At 39.2% G+C, this 22,254-nt stretch overlaps 1 protein-coding gene across 2 annotated transcripts in view; it reads left to right on the forward strand.

Annotated features, from left to right (window-relative positions):
- The window catches only part of IRF8 (interferon regulatory factor 8), a 66,582-nt gene that overhangs the window by 13,560 nt on the left and 30,768 nt on the right, over positions 1 to 22,254 (forward strand). Inside the window, exon 1 of one of the 2 annotated variants that reach the window (XM_072636248.1) lies at positions 18,159 to 18,252. The exons of the other annotated variant lie outside the window; for it this stretch is intronic. The gene's annotated coding sequence lies outside the window, so the exon portion shown is untranslated. Of the gene's footprint in view, positions 1 to 18,158; positions 18,253 to 22,254 lie in introns of those variants that run through there. 2 annotated transcript variants of the gene reach the window in all.

A 22,254-nucleotide genomic window follows, 5' to 3' on the forward strand; every position in this document is an offset into this window, starting at 1 on the left:
TTGCATTAAGTATATTGAGCACTAGAACCTAAGTCAATCAGTGAGGAAAAAACAAAGATCAAAAAAATGATAATTATTGCTCTAAGGAACCTCAGAGTCTAAAGTAGCTCTGAGAAGGTGCTACATTTCATTTCATCTCCTAGATTAATTTCAGACCTGGTCAATGAGAATGAATCCAACAATTTAGCACTACACCAGAGTCACAATATGGGCTTGGCCATGAAGGCAACAACTTATACTTTTGTAGGTTGAACAACTCTAGGCCAACTGAGATATTGTAGCTTTGTAGGAAGGCTAACAGTACAGACATCACAGAGACTGTACAACAGGGTTGGCCAGTGACTCAAGCAGAACACTATGTACTGTATTTCCTGGCTGGATAATTAATTCAGTAGCATGTTGTTTTTCTATAAGCTTAAGAAAGGCAGTTCTCATATCATACAATCCAAGGGTTCCAAGTGGAGTATCAGTGTCATATTTGCATCCCCTATAGTTCCTAAAGCAGTACTTTATGGTGCTCTATAAATGTTTTAATTGAAAAGATGAAATCAGTCAGCCAGCTAACAAATATTTATTAATTACTAGATACTATGCTAAATTCTGGTGATAGAAAAGGTAAAAACATGGTCTCTGACTTCAAGGAGCATCCATTCCAATGAGAGAGAAAACTCAGCTACGTACATGTATGCTACATGCAGTGTAAATGGGAGCTAATCTCTGAGGAAAGGCTCTAGAACCGGGGCCTGGGTAAAGGGGACTGGGAAAGTCTTACAGAAGATGGAATTTGAGTAGAGTCTTCAAAAAAGGCAAGGAAACCAGGAGGCAGAGGTCAGGATTGTGAGCATTCCAGGCATGGGGGAACAGCCAATGAAAAAGCATGGAGTTGAGAGATGGAGTGTTGTACAGTGAGAAAGAGCAAGAAGAGCAGTGTCCCTGGATCACAGAGTATGTGGAGGGAAGTAAAGTCAAAGAATACAGGAATGGGAAGAAGCATTCAGGTCATAAATCACTTTAGATTCAAATACAGGATTCTATCATTCATCCTGAAGGCAGTAGGGAGCTGCATAGTAGTGGGGAGGTATGTGACATGGCAAGACCTGCACTTTAGAAAAATCACTGTAGCAGCTGAGTGGAGAATAGACTGGAGTGGGGAGAGACTTGAAGTAAGGAGACCAATCGGGAGTCTCTTGCATGAGTCCAAGCATGAAGCAATGAAAGTCCGGGCCAGGGATGACTCTGAGGTGGCCAGCCTGGGTAACTTCCAAGGATAGTGGTGCGCTTGATATTGGTTCCAAATGGAATAAGGAAGATAAGATGACTTTGGGGTGAAAGAAAGTTTTGAACTTGTCAAGTTTGAGATGACTCTGGAAAATATGTCAAATAGGCAATTGAAGACATGAAACTGGAGGTTGGCAGACAGATTAGGGCTGTCCAAATAGATGTGAGAATCATGACAATTGAACCCATGGGAACTGATGAGATCATCAAGCAAGACAGTGCATAGGATGAAGAAAAGAGGGCCAGAATAGATGAATAGTTGCTTTAAAATCCTTGGGAGCCAGAATGAGATCAATAGACTCTTGGATCTGGAATTATGGGGAATTTGACAGCTATTTGCAAATATTGAAGAGCTGACACGTGCAAAAGATATTAGCTTTATTTGTATGGCTCCAGAAGGCAAAACTGGGATGAATGGAGGGCAGATCCACTCAGACAGATTTTGACTCAGTAGAAGGTCTCAGGGGTCTCTGAAAATATAAATGCCTCATGTCTTTGGTTACCTGGATGTATTTAAGCAGAGTCACAGGACTGTTTGTCATGTGGTAGAGGGGATTTGTCAGGAGAGAAGAGAGTTGGACTGGGTACCCTCCAAAGTCTACTTTAGCTTTAGGATTCAGTGATTCTGTGATGTTCTGTCCTCAATAATTCCAGATCCATGCATTAGTGAGGCCCCAAGATCTCAGAGGGAAGAGAAGAAGCATAGTTTATTTCAGATCTTAGAGTCCATATGTTTCACTCTTCCTCTGTCTTATGCAAGCATAATGTTCTCAAAGTATATGTGTGACAGTGCCATTATCTCCTGAGGAAGCTTGATTACTTATTGCCTCTAGGACAAAATCCCAATGCCTCAGCTTGACATTTAAAGTCCTTCATAGCTGGCTTCCACCCCATCTTCTTATCCTTATTCCACTTTCCTTCCTTTCACTCACTACTCTCCAGGCAAATTGACTTAACTTGATCTTCCCCTAAGTCTGAATTCCATCTACTAACTTGGCATCTTTGCACCTGCTGTGCCACTTGCCTGGAGCGCTACCACTGTTTCTTAGAATCCTTAGCCTTCCTGAAGGCTCAGAGCAGGTGCATCTCCTAAAAGAAGTCTTTGCTGGTTTCTTGCTCTTTCCTTCCCCAAATTATATTATATTTACCTCTCTGCATAAATGTCACATCCCCCCAGTAGAACATGAGCTCCCTGAGAGAAAGGAATAATATAAGTGATATGATATAATGTCATGCAACATGATATATCATACAATGTAATAGAATATAGTTGGTATGGGGAGAAATGATATGACATGATACGATATGGCTTGATATATGATATAATTAATTATACTAATTATTTAAATTGTATTATATTTACCTCTCTGTATAAATGTCACATCCTCCCAGTAGAATGTAAGCTCCCTGAGAGTGAAGAATAATATACAATATGACATAGTATAGTATAACATAACATAACACAATGTAGCACAACTTAACACAATGCAACATAACACAACATAACATAATATAATATAGTATAATATAATACAATATGAAATGATACAATATAATACCATGTAACATAGTTGTAGTGAGGAAATATAGCATAAGATAATATGGAATGGTATAACATAACATAGCTCCATGCAATGCAACATACTGTACTATACCATAGCATACCATAATATATCATACCATACCATACCACACCATACCATAATGTAAGGTGATATTATGTGATATAATATTTAATTACATTTACCTCCCTGGGTAAATGTCACTCCCCCCAGTAAAATGAAAAGTCCTTGAGAGAAAGAAATTTTTTTGTGAGTATCTGGCCTTGCACATGGGAGGTGGCGTTTAATTCATGCTTGTTAAGTAAATGCTGCAATGTGTTTGTACACTAGGTAGAAGAGGACGGGGGGAGACCCTGTCAGGCAAGGGGACCTATTGATGTTGATAAAGCTATGAAAGCTTAAAACAGTTCTCATTTTAAAAGCAATTTCACCTACAGCTTTCTCAGAAATGAAAGTCTCTCTAGTCCCAGACTAGCTTGTTCCTCAGGTAGAGTACACGTGCCTTGGGTTGGAGAATTGTTTCATCTTCCTCTTCCTCATATGTCTCAGGGGTGATGGAAGAATATTGGGGGGCTCCTGAAGCCTCAGACTGGGAGCCTTTTCTATCTCTCACCAGTAAAGAATCCTTAGACTCCTCTCATTCAGCCAGAGGTTTGGGGAACCCTCACAATCAGGAAGGCAGGGACGGTTGTCTTTGTACCCCCTGTGCCTTGTAAATGCTGCGTCATCACCCAAATCATTTTAATACTTATGAAATGTTTTATACTTGATCCTCACGACAACCTTGTGAGGGAGATGCTGGTGTTATTCCCATTTTACAGATGAGGAAACTGGGACATAAAGAGGCTAGGTGACTTCTCCAGGGCCACACAGCTAGAGTGTCTGAGACATAATTTGAACTCATGTTTTTCTGACTGTGAGTCCTATGTGCTATCCATTTTGCTACCTAATTGATTTAATATGTTTGTTAGAGATTCTTGGGGTGCTGTGACCACCACAGATTCAGCTGTTTTCTTTCCCTGTTTTAACTATTCCCTGTTGGTCTCCACTCTCACCCATTTCACTTACACTGTTTTTGTAATAGTGAGAAACATTTAATGTACACAAAATACAAATAAAGGAAGGGAATGAGCATTTATTAAGTTCCTATTGTGTTCCAGATACGATGTTAAGTACTTCAACTCCTTTGATTCTCATAACAGCCCTACAAGGTAAGTGCTATTACGATCTCCATTTTACAGTGGACAATACTGAAGCAGACATGTTAAGTGACTTGCCCAGGGTAACTCAGCTAGTTCAGTGTCTGAGACTGAATTTGAACTCATGTCTTCCTGAATACTGGCCTAGTGCTCTACCCACTATATCACCCAGTTGTTTCTAGGAATTAGATTTAAATTTCAGGAGAGTAGTATCTGGGACAATGGGAATGATATATGCCTTCTGCTTTTTAACTGATCAAAGTTTTAAGCCTTCATTGCAGCAAATTGAACATATCACATTAAATATGCTGCTTGAGTTATAAAGTCTGATTACAAATTTTGATTTATAAAGCAACATTCTGCCTGCTTGGTTAATTCTTTATGTCTGTTCAGGTCCACATAATTTATAGAAGGTGACTCTTCCTGAATCCAATCCCTGCGCTCTATCCACTGCACCACTGCTCAGAAAGATGAGTTCAAATGTGACATCAGATAGTGCTATGTGACCCTGGGCAAGTCACTTAACCCTGTTTGCCTCAGTTTCCTCATCTGTCAAATGAGCTGGAGAAGGAAAAGGCAAACAACCCTCGTATCTTTGCCAAGAAAACCCCAAATGGAGTCACAAAGAGTCAGACACAACTGAATGAGAGCAAATGCTGAGATGCTTGATAAAAGGTTATTGACTGATATATGGACAGAAGACTAGATGAGGAGATAGAATACTTGGGTGCAAATCCAAGGCATGCTATGGAGAAGCAGTTTAAGCTCAATATAAGGAAAAATATTTCCAACAACTAGTTGTTGCTACTGTTTGTCCTTTGTTCTCAAAGAGGACCAGGACATTAGGAAGGTGATGTCATGACTTGCAAGTGAATTAGATTTAAGTGAGGCAGAGCTGGTCAAAGTCACCAGCCTCACTTTCTCCTCTGGAGCCATCTGGGTCCAGGGGCAAGATATGGATCAGGATGCCTGGAGATAGTCCCCCAACAATTAGTTAACCAAAGGCAGAATGGGATACTTTGGGGTAGCAGATTTTGTCTTCAAGGGGAGACTGGATGAGTCCTTTTCAGGATTGTGGAGAGGATTCCTGTTCACTTTAACCTTTGTAAACTAAGGTTAGAAGGTACCTGCTGCCTGTTGGAATGGTCCCAGAACTAGGAATGGTTATTGCATTTTAAAATACAATATACCTTTATTTAAAAACATAAATGATTCTTTGCTTGTGGGACATGCAAAAAAACTGTAGTTGCTGATCACTGGTGGACTAGTTGACCTTTGAGGTCATAGAATGATAGAATCATAGAGAGGGCAGGGTCTTCTGAGGCCATATAGCCCAACATGTACCTAAACAAGAATCCTTTTAGAACTTTCTTCTTGGTTCAAAGAGAGCTTAGAGAAAGGTTCTGTTCCCTTTCCGTTTGGGATTCTGTAATACTTGATCCTTGGGTTCCCCTTAGCAGTAATCATTAGCCTTAGCTCATTCAGGGCTTTAGCATTTCAGACATAGTTCTAACAGGACCATTCTCCTCTTGTTTTAATACTCATTACTTTCTCTAAGTTTCATGTATGTTGTAAATCATCCTTCACTCTGCCTCTCGGAGGCTCACAATATAGGTGCTGTGCTTAATATATGGATTCAATCATTTTAGCTCTCCTGTGGCTCAGAACTCCAGAACTCAAGCTATCCACTAGCCTCAGGCTGCCCAGTAGCAGGCATTACCAAACATCCACCACCAAGCCAGACCCTCTGTTACTCTTAATATTTTATTATATGAAGGATACTATTTTCCTAAAGAAGAAATTTTAATTACTCGAATCATGTGAATTTGATCTTTCATAAAATGTCATTATCACCTTGAGAAGAATAGAAAAGCCTATGCAGAGATGAGCACAGACGTGTATATTGCAAATTACAAATCTGTCAGGGAGTACAAATTCAAAAAGAAACTTTGTGTTGTTAGGAGAGAAATAACTCCTACCGAGTTCATGTGGTAGTTTACTGCTGCCAAATAAAGCTATCACAGTACAGAAATTTTAGAGGTTAAAAAGTTAGGTTTTGTTATGCTTAAGCACAGGTTCAGGAGGTAAAAAAATAACCCCGAACAGATATTGGAGTTTCTGACAAAGTCTTTATAGAGAAAATTATGTCAGAAAGAAAGAGAAATGTTTTTTTGAGCCTATAACAATCTTAATGACTTCTTGGACCGATAGGTCATACGAGCCTAGTCAAAGAGATTCATTATCTTATGCTTCCTTTAATTAAAGTTGAATAAATTAAGAACAATTAGTTCTTAGTAAAATACAATTAATTTTAAAAATAGTAAAAAGGATGTTACAAATTTAAATATTGAGCTTGCAAAGTCCTATAATCCAAAAACTACAAGAGCACATTTTAAAAGTCATAATGAATTAATTGAGAGGCAGAGATTTACATGTCACTGAGATAACCAAAGGTTTGCCATGAGGATAATTATTCCACAAATAAAGTCTTTTAAGAGGTTTTAAATGCTTCTTCCTTCCTTCCTTCTTGTCTTCCTTTTCTTTAGTTTCTTATCTCAGAAACATCAAAAATCTTCCTCTAATGTTATCATCCTGTGAGTCAGATTTTAGCTAGGTGAAGTTCGTATTAACAGGAAACAGTCTTCAGTCAAATATTTCAGGAGGAATTACATAATTCAATGGAATAAAAGGAAAATGAAAAATTCCCATAATTGTGTTAACTCTATATACTACAAATATGAAAGGAGTGGTAGTGGTCGTGCAAATCCTTTGGAATTTAGGTTATATGTACAATCAGGGAATTATAGTGTAACTGACTATGAAGGAATCTTCAAGGTCATATAGCCTAGCTTATCACCAGATGAAGTCATCTCTTTAACAACACACATGGCAGGTACAACTCCAACCTCTGAACATTTCCAGTCATTGTCAGAGTCATAGGATTTAGAGCAGGAAAGCACCATATACTTCTAGAGTATCCCCATTGCAAATGATTCTAACTTTTACTTTTAGATATATACTTTTCATGATATTAAAAATGAGCTTTCTTTGTCTATTCTGGGCATTTTTTTAAAAAAGCAAAATGAATGTTATCGTTGTTGTTACTGTTGAGTCATGTCTGACTCTTCATGACCCCATTTGGGGTTTTCTTGGTAGCGATACTGGAGTAGTTAGTCATTTCCTTCTCCTGCTCATTTGACAGATGAGGAAACTGAGGTCAACAGGGTTCAGTGACTTGGCCAGGATCACACAGCTGGGAAATATCTGAGGCCAGATGTGAACTAAAGCAGATGACTCTAGGCCTAGCATTCCATCCACTGTACCACCATTGAGTATTATATTTTCTCAAAGATTTTCTCTATATCTATTGATATAATTATGTGATTTGGGGTAGTTTTGTTTTTAATATAATTATGTTAATTGTTTTCCTAATATTAAACCACAATAAACCATTACTTTGACATCTCACCCTCAGTGCTAGTATTAACAATGATTGTGATTAGATTAGATTACATAAAACATTTATTAAGCACTTACTATGTGCTAGTGACTGTGCTAAGTGTTGAGAATTCAAATACAAGCAAGAGAGATAATCTCTGCCCCTCAAGAGTTTATATTCTACTGGAGAAAGACACAATAGGGATGTGGAAAGCAGGGTTGGGGAGGAAGATAATCTGGAGAATTCCAGGTGGAGCTGGGTTACGAGTGAGTATGGTAGTATGGACATCTCCTCAAATGGAGGCTCTGAGGTGGAGCTCATCAATTGAAAGAGGAGGATACAAGCAAGGAAGTATTGCCAGGATGAGAGGGTTTACAGCAGAGGTGGAAAAGTAATTTAGGGAACTGCATTTGAGTCTGTTTAGATGAACTGATGCAAAGTGGAGTGAGCAGAACCAGGAGAACATTGTATGCAGTAAAAGCAACATTGTTCAATGAAGAATTGTAAATGACTTAGCTCTTCTCAGCAATACAATGATCCAAGACAATTCCAAAGGACTCATGATGAAGCATACTATCTGTCTCTAGAGAAAGAATTCATATTATTTTAATATAGACTGGAGCGTGCTATTTTTCACTTTCTTTTTTCATTCTTTTGTTCAAGTTTTCTTATACAAAATTAATATTATGGAAATGTTTTTATGTGATTGTACTTGTATAACCTATATCTTATTGCTTACCATCTTAAGGAGGGGAAACAGGAGGGGAGCGGAGGGAAGGAAGGGACAGAATTTGGAATGAAAAATGTTTAAAAAATTTTAATAATTGTTTTAACATGCAATTTGGGAAAAAAATTAAAAAAAATAGAAGTGAGCATGGTTAATGTACTCACTTCCTCAAAAGCTATTAAGTTAAAGCCATACAATCATTTATTGGATGTCTGCTATTTGCAATACACTTTTCTCAGCATGGAAATGAATAAGATTTGAATACGATATAAGTAAGATGTGGTTGTTGCCATCCTGAAAGTGGAAAGAGCACTGGATTTGGAATTAGAGGACCTGAGTTTGGATCTCAGCTCTGCCAATTACCTATGTCAACTTAGCCAATCATTTAGTAGCATGGTTATTAAATTTTATTATCAAATAAAATGTTTAATTTTACCAATTTATTAAGTTATTAATTATTATTATTGATTTAAATTATTAAATTGAATTAAGTTATTAAAGTTTCCTCACTTATAAAATGAAGGAGTTGAAGCTCAACCCCTCATTTTATAGTTCTTATTGAACTTGGCTTTAAAGGTCCCTTCCAAGTCTAAAACTATGATCTTATGATCCTATAAGCTTGAATGGTTTGGAAAATGATAGTAATATTGACAGACAAAGAAGAGACTTAGAAAAGGAATATGAGTTTGGGGGGCACATCATGAGCTCGGTTTTGAATACTTTTATTTAAAGTTAAAGCAGAATAGTTAAAAAAGAGATATTTAGTCGGCAGCTAGAGGCTAGGGCTGGAAGTGATATTAGAAATGTAGATTTTTAGTATCATTAGGTTATAAGTGGTTATTGAAACTGCAAGATTAATGAACTATTTTAAGGAAAGACTGTTCAGAGAAAGAGAAGGAAGGAGAGAAGATTGATTCTAATTCCTCTTAGTTAGTACCCTCCTAGGACTGTTGTAAGGATCAAATGAGAAAACATTTGTAAAGCATGTAACACAGTGCCTGGCATGTAGGAGCTATATAAACGATAGCTATTCTTCTTATTATTATTCTTAGAAGATAAGCTAGAGAAGACAAAAAAATTGAAGTTGCAGATGAACTAAGATACTGTACTTTCATGGATGTCAAAAGAAAAAGGACTTTAATGGTCAATATTATAAAAGGAAGCAGAGAAATCAACGTGGATAGGGACATAGACGAGGACACCGAATTTGGCAATAAAGAAGTCACCAGTAGCAATTTCTTTGGAGGCATTTTAGTACAAAGGTAGAAACAGAAGCCAGACTGTTAGAAAGAATGGTGAGGAAAAGGAAACAAGAGGTAGAGAGTACAGTTTCAAGAAGTTTGAGAGTGCCAGAAAGGGAAGGAACAGGGCAATAGAAGAGCCTAGAGGATGAAAAGGTGTGAGTTGGGTGTTTTTTTTTTCACCCAAGTCAGGAGATGATCTACATTTATATTTGAAAGCAGAAAGGAAGGAACTAGTGGAGAAAGAGATTGAAAATGTACAATTTGAGTCTCTTAGGAAGTTGGAAAATGAGTGAAATCATAGTATGACATTATAGGACACATTCTCCAAGCACTAAATCAAGAAAAGGAAGTACAGGGGCTAGTGAGTGAAGGGGGAATCACCAAAGTTGCATTTTTAGATAAGTTAGGATTGGGGTAAATTGTATTCCAACTGACTCATAAGCAGGCAGTAAAGGCAGTGGATAACATTTAAGAACTTATTATAATTATATTAGGCAGTTCTTTGAGAAAAATTCTCATAATGTATAGAGTGACACCTGCTGCCAACATTAGGGTGTTTCTTCTTGTTCAGAAGAGAGTTCTAGGAAAATTCTCATTAAAAGCAATTCTTCCACCAACTTCTTTGGAGAAAACTGTTCATTACCACTAGTCGTATCTGCTAGTTGAAAGAAGTCTATTAAAATTTTAATTGTCATTTAATATAGTTCCTCAAGGAAAGGCTAGATGACCTCCAGATTGGATATGTGGTAAAGTATTGTTTAGGTACTGAGGTCATAGAAACCTAAATTCAGAGCTCTGGAGGATCTCAGGGTCTCCATTTTATTGATAAGGAAATTGATGTTGAGAAATTAAGTGAGTTGCCAAGGGCATCCTGGGCCATCACCAGTCATCCTGACAGTTGTATTACCACTGTACTCTGATGACTGGAGGAGAGAGGCTGATGACTTTTTCCAGTTTAGCCTCTTTTAAATCCAATTCACTAGGAAGTCGAGACATCACCCTCCTGATTGTCCTTGGTCCTCTTCAAGAATAAAGGATGGAACAACAACAACTAATAATTGCCTGAAGCAAGATTTAAACTCATCTCCCTAACTCTGAGCCCAGATCCCTTCTGTCTTTGAGATTCCTTTGTTAGAGATGTGATAACGATGATAACCTCAACAGTGTCATTGGGCAGGGAGTGGGATGGACAGGATAAACAAACTTTTGGAAACAAGTAAGATTCTATACCAAACAGGCATTCACGTAAGAAGGTAGCCTCCTTATGACTTTGAACAATTCCATCTAGACCTTGAGGAATTAGGATTTGGATAGATAAAGGAGAAAAGGAGGCATAACACATAATGGGTATCAAAAGCAATCATAAACTGTTGGGTTGAAGACCTTGGAATTAGGCTGCCTCTATTCCAGGCTAGTAGGTAGGCACTAAAGTCCTTCTTCTATGCCTCATAATGGTGTGGAGAGAGTCCTGGATTCTTGAAGGCAACATCAATGGAATCTAAACTCTGACAAGTTCTACTAATATAGAGTGGCTTCAAGTACCATCCTGGCAGAGGACTGAACACCGGTGACTCCATGGGTCTGCTGTCCCATCATCAACCTCTTTGCCAAGTTTGAGGACTTCATTTCTGTGAGGCAGTACTACCAGGCAAGGCTACTAGGAAGTTTGACTACTAGGTGATTTCTTATTTTTGACCATGGCAATTCATGAAGTATGTTCTGCCACATCTGGGGTGGGGGTGGGGGGAATGGGAACAGTTTTTTTTTTGTTAAATGGAGGGAGTGTCTACACTTAAGAAACCATGACTATGGAATGGCTAAATAAACTGTGGTATATGGTTGTGATGGAATATTATTATGCTATAAGATGAGAAGCAGAACGGTTGCAGAAAAACCTGAAAAGACTTATGTGAACTGATGCAAAGTGAAATGAGCAGAACCAGGAGAATGTTGTATACAGTAACAGCATTATTGTATGATGAAGAATTAATGACTTAGTTATTCTTAGCAATACAACGATCTAATACAGTCCTCCAGAGAAAGAACCAACACTGTCTGAATGCTGACTATTTAATCTGTGCAATAAACTCTTCATGTTTTCCTGTCATGGAAGGTGCACCATCTCTACATACACTCACTAAATTTACCAAATTCAGTCCAATTTGATGACATTTGTCTTGAAAGTTGTTGAAGATATACATTTCTCGCATTCTGTTTGCAAGAATGCGCGAAGCGAGTAACTCTTTGTAGCAAAGAATATCTTCTGTTATGACCCAAAAGAAGTGTAAAACCTGTGCTGAGTCAGTAGTATCAGCTGATTCATCCAAAGCAAATGAATAAAACTTATTTTCCTTTCAAAGTATTGCATGAAGTTGCCCTGTTAAGTTAAAGGCTAATTCATGCTGCTGGTCAGTTATGGTTCTCCCTATAAGAGGCAGTTATTTGTATTTTAAAACGTTATTGGGGTCCAAACATTCTACAACTTTGAGAATGCATTCTTTCACATTTTCTGCATCACTGAATGTCTTCCCTTTCTTCTCTGAGTATATAAGCTACTTTATAAGTTGCTTCAGTGGCAATTCCCAGGTCTTATTGCTACTTGAAAGAATTGTCTTTGCTTTTGCTTTTCATCTTTTAATTTCTGCAATACAACTTTTTGTGCCTCTCCCTCTAATTTAAAATATGTGTGATCTTATGAGCATTATAATGCTGATGAGCATTGAATTTCTTTTTTATTTTTATTTTTTATTATTTTTTAAAATTTAACTAATTTATTTGTTTTCAGTTTTCAACAATCACTTCCAGAAGTCTTAAATTTTTCTTCCCCTCCTTCTCCTCTCTCTCCCTAAGACAGCAGGCAGTCTCATATGGGTTCTACACATACCTTCTTATTAGACACATTTTCACATTAGTCACGTTGCATAGAAGAATTAAAACAAATGGGAGAAACCATGAGAAAAAACTAAACCAAAACAAAACATAACACAAGAGAAAACAGTCTGCTTCATTCTGTGTTCTGATTCCATAGTTCTATCTCTGGATGTTGATGGCATTTTCCTTCGGGAATGTTTTAGGTCCTTGAATTGCTGTGAAGGGCTTAGTCTATCACAAACAGTTTTCGCACGCTGTGGCTGTTACTCTGTATAATGTTTTCCTGGTCTGAGCACTGAATTTCTTTAATATTGGTATTGCAGTATCACAAAGGAAGCAAATCATCTTTAGTAGAAACATGATAATATTTCACTTCTCAATCCTCATTAAAAAAATCTGTTTTCTTCCTTCAGCATTCTCTTGGTCTTCTTTGACATGATGGCCTTTTAAGCAGACAGAATTAAAAAGTAATATTGAGGTTTGCAACTTTTCACAAATTCCATTTCAAACAGAAACACTGTTGTAAAAAAATTGATAGCAGACTGGCTTACTCAACCCCCATAAACTCTCATCAACCAGTCTCATGTGGTAGTGGTGCCAGTCAGAGAAATTAGAACTAAAAAATAAGCTTATCAGCTGTCAATTTAGCCCTCTTGGCTTACTAATGTTCTAATTGTACCGGTCTATCTGTGAGAATTATTTCATTGAAATTTCTTTTATTCTTTGGCTTTTTAAATAAAATAAAAATATAAAAGATGAACAACTATGTATTAATAAATATAAAAGGAGTTGTTGCATAAAATTTGGATTCAGTCAAAAGGCTGCACTTAAGGACCTAGAAGGCCACATGTGGACTTAAAGCTACAGGTTCCCACCCTGGTTTAGTTCATTTCCCACCCTCCACCTCAAGCTGAAGGTTTCCTGCTTTCTTAGGGCTTCCGTGACAGACTAGCTGGATGAAATATCCTTCCTGGAATCCTGGTTGTAAGGTCACCATGGCTTAAACTCCTGATCTGTGGGGAATCACCTCTAATACCTGAAACTGAAAACAAACAACATCGAACAGAAACAAATACTCCCGACCCATCTAGGAGCAGGAGGAAAAGAGAAGGAGCAGTTCCATTCTCTCACCAGTTCCATTCATGGCACTGAGCTAGGACCTCACCCTTTGGATACATCAGGTAAGAGTTGTGAAAAAGACTGCACAGAAAAGAGATTGAATGACTCAATCTTGCCAGTTTTAAAGACATAGGCAGACAGTCAAAGGAGGCTACCCCACCCATGTGCTAGGGGACATAGCAGGCTTCATGTTAAAGCAAACTGGGCATACTCAAAAGACCCTTCAAGGACACCTCTATGTTAGAATGGGGCATGCCAAGAGAAGCTCAGGTTACACTTGCAGAAGTGGGATTTTATTTTATTTTTTTAAAATTTTCTTTTAGACTCAAACACCAGGATACAAATACAGAATAGAAAAAAAGAACCAATAACAGAAATTGGGATTTTAGACTGAACTTAAAGTAAGGCAGGGATAAAGATGAAGAGGGAGAACATTCTACCTACGAGAGACAGTCTATGAAAATACCCAGTTTGAAGATGGAGAATCCTTTTAAGAAAGAGTGAGGCCAAGATCACTGAACACAGAAGTACATTTTGGAGTGGATGTGTGTGTAGGGTCTATAAGGTATAAGATGGGAGGGGGGAAATTTATTAATGTCTTGGAACACCCAACAGAGGATGTTCTGTTTGATCCTATAGGTGACAGAGAGTCACTGAAATTTATTGAGTAGGAGTGTGACCTCTACTTTAGGGAGATCGCTTTAACAGTTCAGTTGAGGTTGAATTGTAGTGGGGAGAGACTTGTGATGGGCAGACCAACAAGGCGGCAATTGAAATAGTCTGGGCATGAAGTGGTTGGGACCTACACCACATTGGTCCTACCAAGTTGACAGCAGTATCTGAAGAGAAAAGGAGACTTATGCAAGAGATATTAAATAGACAAACCCTGGCAATAGTTTGGAAATGGGAGGTGAGAGAGAATGAAGAATAAAGGATGACAACCAGGTTGTATGCCTGGGGCTGGAATAATTGTGGTGGTTTGGACAGTAGACAATTTAAAAGAGGGCAGGGTTTGGGTGAAAATATAATGTGAAAAATGTCCCCAGAAAGACACTGTAATTTAAAAATGTGTTTTAGAGCAGAAGTAAGAAAGGAGAGTCTTGGTGGGTAGGTGTGGAGGAAGCCTTCCATTTTAGGTCTTTTTCCAATAGTACATTGGCACAGAGTTGCTGGTTTCATTGATTGGTTGTAAATCTTGGATACTAACTTTGAGTAAAGAATCTGAGGAAATGAAATAGAGAACAGGTAAGTTTCAGTGGTGGTATTGGGTGTTGGTGGTGAAATACATGGTGGGGATATGCCCTTGATAGCAGAGGGCCAATCTAGTGCTTGGCAAAAAAAATAGGTTCTGCGTGGGTGCCAAAAGGCACGAAAGAACTTTTGAGACCAACATCACCTACTTGACATTTTTTCTTGGCTCCACAATTGTCTTTTAGGTTCTCCCAGGTTCTGGTATAACAACTAATTGTTATTTAACAAAAGGTAGATAGCATTCATTTGGAGAATAATTAAAAGCAGCTCTATTCTTAGCGCTGATTTTGATGAGGTCCGTGTGTGTGTGTGTGTGTGTGTGTGTGTGTATGTTTGTGTTTAAAGGTGACAAGCAAAAATGGGCATTAATCTAAATAATTCATGGGTCTTTGATCGTGCTGTAGAGATCTATGGAACCAAAATAATCTTTGAGAACTATTCTAAGGTGACCACCGGACTCTTATACAAAGTCCACCTTTCTATAGGTGTATCAGGGCAATCAACACCAGCAACAACTACAATGTAGCCCGTATAAACATAGTCAGAAGGAGACTATTTCCTCTCTTACTTTTTCAAGCCATGCTATAGATTGACTGATTTGTCATTCAGCAGCAACTCTCCTCTTCTTTCCCCTTTCCCTTTTCTTTCCTTCTCTTCCTTTCTCTCCCTCCCCTTCCCTCCACTAATTCCTCCTTCCCTTTCCTCTTCTCTTTCCTTCCTTTCCCTTTTTCTCCTCTTCCCTCCCACTTCCCTCTTCTAATCCACAATAATCTTGTGAATCAAGCAAGGTGTAAAATAGCATATTAGAAATTTCTATGAGTAGCTGTACTTTATACTTTATTATCTCACTTGATCCTTACAGCAGTGAAGCAAGTGCAATTACTCTTATTCTTATTTTTATAGATAAGGAAATGAAGATTCAGAGAAATCCAGTGACTTGCCCAGTCATAGCCAGTAGGTGTAGAAGGAGGATTTCACACCCCCCCCCCCCACCCCATACCCCCACTCCCCCACTGGTCTGTCTCCTTTACCTCTAAATCCAGCACTCTTTTCATTATTTCACAATAAAAGATGTCTAGATTCAATTATGACTAAGACTACCTATAATACACTTACAGAAATGCTTATCTTAATTTGCTGTTGTTTATTTAGCAGTGGCTCCAATCTCTTTCGTTTGGAATATTTTTATTGACACTTCCCTATAAAGACTTATTTAAATGAACCCCTTTGTGAAGGGTAAGGTATTTTGTAAAGGGAATACAAAACTCTTTACATGGAGAAACTCAATTTGATTCTTAAAACAAATCTATGAAGTGTCATGTAATGAGTGCAAGTCTTCATCTTCCCATTTTACAGATAAGAAAACTGAGGCCTGGAGCAGTTAAATGATTTGCCAAAGGTGGCAGGAAATCAATCCAATCAGCAATACACTGTTAAACTGGTGTCAGTTGCGTTAGATCTCAGAATGAATTAATGAATTTCCCAAGAGCCTGAAGTGGAGAAATCCTATGAAGTCATCCAGCCCACTCCAAGTTCAAAACCAATGTTTAAAAGAGTCCTTAGCTGAGCTTGGTCAAGGGATAAGATGGTGGGACCACTTTTCATAGGCCATCATCCATGTTAGGGCAATTTATTTCTGGTTACCTCTTAAAGCTATTGGACTCTTCAGTTAAAGAGGGAAGTAAACAGTCTAAATTTCCTTGGTCAAGCCTGACACAGAATCTCTACTTAATGAATTCCTGTGGTGTCATTGGTTGGGATATCCCCCAGCCCCATAAGGCTAGTCAGTGCTTTGAACATCACTGTATACACAGACTTGTTGTGTACTATGTATGTGCATAAGTATGTATGCATGTGTATAAACACATACATATATACACACAAACACACATATATGTGTGTATATATGCATATGTGTGTGGATATATGTATATTTACATCCATCTATCCATCTATCCATCTATCCATCTAGCTAGCTATCTATCTATCTATCTATCTATCTATCTATCTATCTATCTATCTATCTATGGATTTGGGTCTGGAAGCTCAAGAAGTACATTTTATAGGAGGGACGAATCTGAAGTCCAGAGACCCTAAGGGAAGGCAATTTACCTGAGGTCACACAGGTAGTAGGGAGGGAGATGATACAGTTTAAATTGAAGATCATAGTGTGTATTTACTTTCTGAGAACTCATTTTCCACCTTCAGTTCTGTAAAAAGTAGCTTTCTGGAGAAGTTGAATGCCTTTGGGGCCCAGAGATCACCAATTCCCTCTTTTTGACAGATGGGAGGCCCAGGGAGCCTGAAATGATTTTTCCGAGGTCACACAATTTTTATGTCCCCGAATTATTTAAAAATCAAGTTTCACATTCAATGACCTCTTCCACTCCCCACCGTGAGAGGTGCATTAAGATGAATTATAAGGCCTTTGAAAGACTCACAGGAACAGGGGAGGAAGAGGGTTTACTAGCTCCCCTAAAAGGTTCCCTCTTGATTCCCCTGCCCCTAATTCTTTGGAACAGCTTTGGAATCTGGGTTCACTTCTTAACTTGGTGAGCAAGGTTTTTCCCCAAGGACTCTTTGGGACTCAGAGCTTATTTAGATGTATCACCTCATTTTACAAAAGGAGGAAACTGAGGCCCAGTAAGGGAAACTGGCTTTTCCAGGTCCTCAGGTAGTTGGAGTTGCTTAGGTTAAAAAAAAAAAATCATACAAACCTTTTAATTGATATATTTTATTTATATGTAAATAACATTTACATTTTTAAGTTTATAAAAATAAATTCCCTCTTCCTACTCTTCTCCCCCACCCCTCGCCCCCGCCTTTCATTCCGGGAACAATTAAGCGAAGCAGCACCCCAGAAGGGCTCAGGGTGACGGCTTATTTCCAGTCGCCCGAATAATGCCAACGCGGCATCGGGGCATCGGTGGAGGAGGTTCCGTGATCAGCTCGGGTTCTATTTTTCCCCCTGGTAGACTCAGTTTAGGGTCTCTGGGCTCTGACCTCCGGGAATTTCCCGCCTCCGCCTCCGCTCGGGCCCCACTGCCTGGAGTCACTTTCGGCCGTAGCTTCCCATCCCTCGAAGCCGCCGGGGCTGCCCGGGACCCCCACCACCCCGGTTCATCCGCGCCTCTGCAGCCGCCCATGGGCTGCCATCCCTCAGTCCTCACGCGACTCGGGCCCCCCCAGTCCTGGATGGGGACCCTTAGTTAGCAGAGGGAAGCCCCCGCAGCCACCTCCACGGTCACAGTCACGGCCACTGCGGCCTCTAGGACTGGACCGGTTTCTCGGAAAAGCTTCGCTTAGAAGAAGGGTCTCCGCATGGCGGGCACCCATTGGACCAGTCCTCCCCTTCCGCTGCCAGCCATTGGTCCGAGCCGCCGTCAGTCCGGGCAGGGGGCGGGATGGTCGGGACACTCCCCGAGCTCATATACAGCCCCGCCCGGGGCTACTGTCACCCTCCGGGCCCCTGGACTACCCAATTACTCTCTAGCTCCTGACAACCGCAGCGGCGAAGCTACTTCTGGCTAAGACCTTTTTTCTGACGACTTCTGGCTAACAGGTAGGGACCCTCCCCAGGCTTTCCAAGGAAAAGATTTGACAATGGGTCCTTGTCCAGCACAATTCGGTCTAGTGCCCCCCAATATAATGGGCAGCATAAATGACCATATACATGTATGTTTATATGTAGTGGCATTACATTTGGAGACCTGGGTGCCAATCTCCTTCTACTACTACTCTTATGCTACTGCCAACTTATTTCTCATGTGTAGAATGAGGGGATTGGTCTAAAGGCTCTCTCTAAATGTTTTTTTCTAGCTTTATTACCGTATATTAGCCTATGATGAGGCTCCACTGAGAAAAGCCAAATGTCCAGAAAGAGGAAGGGTATAGTCTTACTGCCCTTTAGCCCGGTTAGGCATAGAAAATAACTGCGTTCCGTTCTAGATGTCACATTTTAGGAAGGACATTGACAAGCTGGGGCCCTCCAGAGGAGGGCAACCATAGGATATTGACTGTCCTCAGTATCATGGCAGGTGGTCTGCTGGAAAAGACTGGGAATATTTAGCCGGAGAAGAGAGAACTTGGAAGTGGTGAACATAATAGCTTTTATTTAAAAGAGTTTCTGAGAAAGAGTTTAGATTTGTTTTGCTTGGTGAGGGTTAGGTGTGTGTGTGTGGGGAAGACAGAAAGGAACAAGGATTGGAAAATTGCAAAGAAGCTAATTTAGGCATCCTATGGGGTAGGGGGAAGGTTTCTAACAATTATGTAAGAGTGGCACGGGCTGTCTTGAGAAAGTGGGTTATTCCTCACTTAGACATCTTCAAACTAAGACTGGATGAACGCTTGCTGGGTTATTGTAGTGGAGGTTCTCATTCAGGTAGGGATTAGACTAGAGACCTCTGAGGTTTCTCAGCTCTGAGATTCTGGGAATCAGTTTTGAAGTCCCTGACAGGTCGATATTCTTTGTTTGAAACTCCTTTTTGGCTCTGACATTCTGTGTTCTGTGTCTCTTATAGTTTTGCCGTTTTTTTTCTTTTTTCTTTTGACATCTTGGGACCTCATTTTCCTCATCTTTTTAAATGAAGAGATTTGACTAAATCTTTCAGGTCCTTTCTAAGTCTAAATCCCATGATTGAAATATCTATCAATGCCTATATACTGTATTTCTCCACTTCTCTCTCTGCCTCCGTAATGGCCACTTAGTTTAAAGATTTGGAAGTGCTTTGTTGATTCATAAGGAGTCCTTGCTCCCTGAAAACAGACTCATCTAAACTTTGTATCTTTCTCTGCTACAGAGCTTTGCAAGTACAAATGTTTAAGTCGAAGTATGCTCATCTTTTCAGTCTATCTTTGTAAGCGTTCTTTAGCACCCAGCTCTGGGAAGTTTCTTTCTTTCTTTTTTTTTTTTTTTGGCTTGTGCAACTATTTTTAAAAAATAATGCTTTAACTTCCCCTTTGGAAGTGGGATTTGAACTCTGCTCAGGGTAGCATAATCATAGGAACTAGTCTTATGTTTCCTGTCTTTTCAAACAACAGAGCCAGAAGAAACAAACTGCTTGCCTTTCTTTTGTACTCCTAGATTCTTCTTTCAGTCACAGATCATATAAGCTAGTGTGTGTTCATCCTTCATTGCCAAAGAAGACCATGCCATCAGAGAAATAATGACATGACTTGCACTTGACTTTGTTTTGCGTGAGGGAGGGCTAGTAGGGATAAAAGAGACCACTTAGTCCAACCCCTTCATTTTACAGATGAGGAAACTGAAACCCCAAAAGACCAAATTACTTGTCCAAAGCCATACTATCAGTTAAATGTAGTAATAGAAATTTAAACTCTGGTTTCTTGATTCTCCGTCTAGGGATTATCCCTCTATTATCATATTGCCTTTGAATATCATTCTTCTCTTCTGTATATCCCTCAGGAAGGCTCTGGTAGACATCCATACTGTCTCCTTGCCCTTATCTCTCTGTCAATGGGTAAAGGATTCTAATCAATTAATTCAGAGGAGCTATATTGGTATCTTACAACTGATTTAATGTATCTTCCCTGGTAGGTGGCAAAATCACATAGTTTCAGGCATCACTGGGGTGGCGCTTGGGAGGAAGTCTTTCAAGACTTTCATTAGTTAGTTAATTAATTAATTATTTGAGGGGCTTAGAGTGGTTTTCTGGGCCTCCATGGGTCCATACTAGACTGATGAGATGAAATGTTCCCACTCAGGGATACCTTACGTCTTGTCAGAAAGCTGTGGATCAAAAAGGCACCCTGAGTATTGCCTATTTCCTCGAGAAGGTTCACCTGTGTGTGTGTGTGTGTGTGTGTGTATGTGTACAGAATCAAAACACTTTTAAAAGATGAGGCAGGTAAGTATTTTGTATAACTCTTTCTAGTCTGACAGCGTGGAATAAAGAACGAAATTTTTCCTGCTTGTATTAGTGGAATTTATACCTAATCTTGGAGTGACCTGGCAAACCCAAAGCCACTTTTCTAAGTATGCTCCCTGAGAGACCCTGATTTAGAAAAAAGTGCTATCCACAAGGAAATCACCAACCCTCACCTATCTTTGGCACCTTTGTCCATGGCTAACATATGATGATTTGTGTTGGAGATTAAAATGAAATGTGGTACTGCTCTCTTTCCTCCCTCAAGTGTGACAAACTACAAGGAGCAGGAAATTGTGTCCCAGATCCTCATCTGTCTTTGAAGGTGAAATGGATTGCCCTACTACAGAGATTTGGGACCTGGAGAGAAAAAAAAAGACTTAGAAAAATAATCACTCTATACCCCCCTACCCCCCCACGTCTAAGCATATGTTTGCTTTAAAAAAATTTTGTCTGTACACTTCTTCCTTTTCCTACTCTCCCTAAACCTTAAATCTCACTGAAGTGATTTTCATTGTCTAAATAATCCTCCATTCATTTTCTCCAATTCTTATCATTCTGTGGATCTGGAATTTCAAAGGCTGTATCTGTGAAGTTCAGATTTTGGCTGGAGTGGCTTCAAGCAGTGTATTTAATATGTATCTGTTGACTGAAGAGTAGTCTAGTTAAACTCAGGGAGCCCCCTTCCCCTAAGGTGGGCCAACAGGTGATGAATTTTTCCTCCCCAGCAACTCATGAAGATTGTCTACTAACGTGCGGAGGGACTGTGTTTATTGATGGAGGGTGTACCTCCAAGGATGAAATCTTGTATCTTCTGTAATACCTAAATAATTCTTTTAGGGAGTTTTTGGATGCCAAAGGAATTGTGACTAGACAGACCATCTCCCTGATGACAGAATTTAGAACTGAAAGGGATCTTAGAAGTCTATGATCCAGTCCAACACAGATGAGGAAACTGAGGTCGAGAGAGGGCTGAGAGTGCTGAGAGCCTACTTGCGTAGGCTCTTGTACCTAGGAAGTGGAAGAGTGATGAATTAAACCCAGGTCCTTGAATTCCAGAAGTGGCATTTGCATTACTATACGAATTTATTTAATATGCTGGCCTTTTTTCCATCTAGTATCCAAAAGTAAATCTAAGGTTATTATATAAAGATGAACATACTTATCTGGCCCAGGTAAGCTCTTTTCTCTCCATCTCCCCACCTCTCCACTTCTTAACCTTGGATTGAGGTCCATTATTAGGATTTGACTGTTACCAGACTCTAGGACTTTTCTCCAGTAGTGGAATTGGTGTTAAATCCAGAGATGGGACAATGAATATAGACTCCATTGAAGACCATGCAGTGGGCTTTTAAAATTCATTCCAATGGGATCTGGGGAAGTCTCCGATTCCTATTTTAGAGATACCAGATATGTTTCCAATTTTTCTAAAAAGTTTTCAAAGAAGTCAACATTTATCATGGATAAAAGTCTTCTGTAAAGGGATCAAATGATAATGGGGAAAGGAGAAGAAAATTACTCCAGGCATATACTTACCATATATATATTATACATATATAATATATATATATATATATAACCATATATACTTACCCTATATATGACTGTGTTGTGTGAGAGTTCTAAGATTTAGAGATGGAAGGAATTTTGTTGTTGTTGTTGTTCAGCTGTTTCAGTCA

Source organism: Notamacropus eugenii, chromosome 1 (genome assembly GCF_028372415.1).
Source record: "Notamacropus eugenii isolate mMacEug1 chromosome 1, mMacEug1.pri_v2, whole genome shotgun sequence".
Lineage (NCBI taxonomy): Eukaryota > Metazoa > Chordata > Mammalia > Diprotodontia > Macropodidae > Notamacropus > Notamacropus eugenii.